This window comes from Telopea speciosissima, chromosome 6 (assembly GCF_018873765.1).
Source record: "Telopea speciosissima isolate NSW1024214 ecotype Mountain lineage chromosome 6, Tspe_v1, whole genome shotgun sequence".
Taxonomy (NCBI): Eukaryota; Viridiplantae; Streptophyta; class Magnoliopsida; order Proteales; family Proteaceae; genus Telopea; species Telopea speciosissima.
In genome coordinates, this window is record NC_057921.1 from 36,781,318 (window position 1) to 36,785,858 (window position 4,541).

Consider the following 4,541-nt stretch of genomic DNA (forward strand, 5'->3'; position numbering starts at 1 on the left):
TCTTACTGTTGCTCCTCTTCTACAAAAATACCTCAAGTTCACATACATCAAGTAACCCTCATTGTTGTTATTCACACTTGTATTTGACATTGTTTACCTGCAAAATAAACAAAATAAACATCAATAGAATTTGAAATATCAATACAAATGATATCAATTTATTTGAGTAATGGGCTCTTTAAAGTTGGCTAGCAATAAAGTTGGACAGCAATAGTATTCTTTTCATAGTATTCTTTAAAGTTGGATAGCAATAAAGTTGGACAGTAATGGGGTCTTTAAATTAATTTTTTCAAATAAGAGATCATTGTCATAAAGTAAAGAAGCTTCCTCCCTATTCCTTGCAAACCTCTCTGTATTGCACTTAAAATTAAGATGATTAAGAATAATGTAAGAGGGAAGAGATATAGATATGGAAGAAGATTGTCTGCCTTAGAAAGACCTCTTTAATTTGACATTTTAAGCTCAATTATAGCCATCAAAGCTGCCCGATCCTTTCACTTCAGAACATTGAGGTTTTGAATCAGCTGCATATGAATAGCTTGGAGGCTAGGGGGAGGGGAGAGGGAGTCTACTGGAGAGAATTGTACAATAACACATACTCATATACCAATACATGAAGACCAAGTCAGGGTGCATAATAAAATTCATGGTGTTAACAACTAGGATGTTGGAGAATGTGTGGCTCAATCACCAAATAAGCATAGTAATTCATCTTTTTTAATTATTAGAGACTGAAAGAGCTGAAAAAATAATTGTTTATTTATTAGGAAAGAAAACATATCCCATGGCCATTCCTTAAAGTTTCTCTAACCATTGTTCCAATTGAACAGAATCCATCCAAATTTCTATGCATTTCATGCCTTTTCCTATTGCATCTTCAAGTCTAATCAAATGAAACAAGTTTTTCATCATTCTTCCATATGAGGATAGATGCCCACGCAGCCTCTTTTGTTAATTCCATGAAACTACCATTGGTGATAAGAAGTGTATGACCATCTGTTGGTTTTAAATGGACCAGTTCTTCCAAATAGGAGGGAAAAGGTTATGAGTTAGGATGCTGATCAAAATTCAAAGGAGAGCCACTTCAAGAGGATCGAAGTAAATAAGAATCTTTAAGCCATGGAATGGCTAGGATTTCTCTGTTCTTCACCCCATCCCCTCCCCCCACCCTTTTACAGATATGCCCCCTTGTTTCAGTTGCTTAGGAACCATGTTGTTCAGTGATAGTTCATAAGTTCATATTTGTGTGAACCTTTGAATAATTGATTTCAGTACAAAAGAACAAGTGTGACCACAGTTATAGTAAGCTTTTTTCACTCTGTGGTTGAGGTTCTCACAGTTCTCTTCTCATCACATAGTCTCACTTCACAAGTTTCTCATGACCTTCACCATGACCCAGAAGGATTCATCTGTATAGTTTTTAGGTAAACAAAAATGAACCCTCACTATACAAGAGCTAGCCAATAAATATTGATACTATGAACTAAATTCCTGCTACATCCAGATGAGGTGAACCAAGCCTTTAGCCACCAAAACCGTGTTAACAATGTTGTGAAACCCTATGGAATGAATGAAACATAATATACAGTACAGAAAAAATTATTCGGTCACTTGGAAGTAAGGTGAAAAAGAGCAGGGGAATCTACAGTTATGGCTTCTTGTGTATGTTTAACACTAAACATCAAATGATTAGATTATTATGCAATACAAATGGACATACAATAATCCACAACACAAAAACCTTGATTGAACAGTTTAATGGAACCCTAGGTCAGTAGTTCACTTACAATTTCTTGTTTTCCCTTTCTACAGCTGGATGATGATGAGTTGCTGCAAATAATGGTCGCCGGAGAAGAAATCGTAGGACTTTATTCTCGACAAAGCTGAAAGAGATCGCCGGAGAAGAAATCGTCGAAGGTGAAATCGCCCACAGTGGTTCTGTTCCTCGCGCTCCAACAGGAAGAATCTGGTCTTGCCCTAGTAATTTTTCCCTAAAATTACTAAGAGGGTAAAATCGATATTTTCTAATTTGGGTGATACTAAGAGGGTAAAATTGACATTTTAGCTTGGGGGGTAACCTTGCTTAACGTCAGGGGGAAGGTTGCCATTTTGACCAAGTTTGGTAAGTTTATGACATATTGGATACTTATAGGGGGTGTCCTTGAAATTTTCCCTAAACAATTTGATAATTTATTGGATGGACACATTTTCAACAATTTACCACTTGTCGATCAAAGCTATACATGTATTTTATTCTTATGTTCTCAACATATCTTCCAAATATATTTTGCGACAAACTCTTTACCAAGGGATCAGACAAATTGTCTTCAGAGTCAACCTTAGTGATGGTCACATTGCTACACTGTATAATCTCTCTAATAAGATGATATTTTCTACGCCATGTATTTGTTTTTTTTTTTTTTATGTGTTTTGGGTTCTTTGCTTATTCTATTACTCCCCTGTTATTATATCACATTTAAATTCTTAAACTTTTTTTTCACAAATTCTAAAGCTTCCTCCCTCATGTTTTCATAGGATGGAATTCTAAAAATTTCTTCTAAGGGCTGGTTCATTGAGAATCGTTTCAAAAAGGAGCTGAATTTCCTTCTAACAAATGGTTGAGAGTTAGCAAGCTACACTGGCCTCTTGGTAAGGTGATATAATGGAATAGGGTGCCTGATGAGCTCAGTTATCATTCCAATTTGGTAAAAAACTATTTCAACCAAACTCTTCCTTCGACTGCATTACCAGCCCCCTTGTATTCAACCTTAGTCCTAAAGCCAACTGTTGACTTCTAGTGCTCTTCCATATGACAGCTCCACCATCCATAGTAAATATCATACCCGACGTGGATATTCTATCATCTTAGTCTGAAAATTTCAGTCAGTATAACCTACGATTGACAACTTGTCAAAACACAAACTAGAAAGTAATCTTTGGTTTTTGTCAAATACTTAAGGATATTCTTGATCACAATCCAATGAGCATGTCCAGGGTTAAACTAGTATCTACTCAGAATTCTATCACATAGCAAATATCCGTCCCGGTAAACAAGATCACGTACATGAGACTTCCTACTAGGGTGAAGGTAGGATTCCAAAAGATGGACCTTCCAACACCTATGCTCCTCATCGATAAGATCAGATACATAATGAAATGGACATGCATCCGGTAGAGGGTGTTGTAGCTTGAAGTTGGCTAGGCTTGGGACCCACTGATCATCCCAAATCTTGATTTGGTCCGCTTTCCCTACTTGCTAGTGAAGGCCCATAAGGAGTACTTTATGCCCGACCAAGCTACTTTGCCATGTGTTTGCAAGAAATAATAACCGTAAGCGTACGGATCAATCGTAGCTATGGGTCGAACACAAGAAGATGTATGCCACTCTATCTTACTCACTTAAAAGCAATGCAAAGTGAACCAAATTAATTAAAGTGTTGGATTAAACTAACGTATCCTAACTCACAAGCATCTACTAAATCGAATCCTAACACACATCCATCTAACAAAATTACGCATTTAACGAATTGAATTGGCGTCCTAACACACGTCCATCTAACCTATCAATACTAATGCGGATTTGAAGGAATAAATAATCACAGTCACACACCACAACCACATAAAAAAACAAAGAAAAATAAAGCTAAGAGATTAAAGAGGTAAAACCCGAAGGTGCTTGAACCGGACTGAAATTGCTTGCTTCTCTACCACACTTGAAATGGTGCTACCAAATCTAAAATTTAAACAAAAATAATTAAATTAAGATGTTTAACATAGTGCATGATAATGATAGTGAATAAAAAAAAATAGAATTCCACAAGCATGGAAGAATTAGAGGTAGAGAATGAGAAAGAAAATAAAAAGTGGAGAATTAAGGTCCTACTAGAATGGATGGAATGGAGGGGATGAGAGTGAGATTAAAACAAAAATAATGGAAGAAATAAGAGGTTAAGAAGAAGAAGAAGAAAATAAAAATAAAAATAAGAACTTGAACCAATACTCCCTTCTACCAAAGTTGAAAGTGCATGAATTGATTAGGCTTTGCATGAAAGTAGTTGATGAAGATTGAAAAACTTGAATAATCCTTGCATGGCTTTCTCTTTCAAATCTCCAAGTTTTCTCACTAGAATTAGAAACTTAGACTAGAAAGCTTTAAAACTAGAACTAGAATTAAGAGATTACAACCATATTAGAGACAATAATTGAAATTAAAACTTGCATAAACTCATTACAACCATTGAACTAAGCTCATAAAAATCAAACTAGAACTAGAAAAACCAAAAATTAGAGGAGAAGAAGAAGAAATTTTCATTAAGAATGTGAACACTTTACAACCCCAAAGCCTATGGGTATTTATAGGGAAGGAGAGGAGAAGAGAGAAGAGGGAGAGGGGCTCCAAGGTTTTGGTAGCTTCTCTCCCTCTTAAAAACCGTGGGAGCTAGTGTATGGTGGAGAGAATCTCCAAAATAGAAGAAAAATAAATATTCTCCTATAGAATCTCCAAAATAGAAGAAAAATAAATATTCTCCTATCTCCCTTTC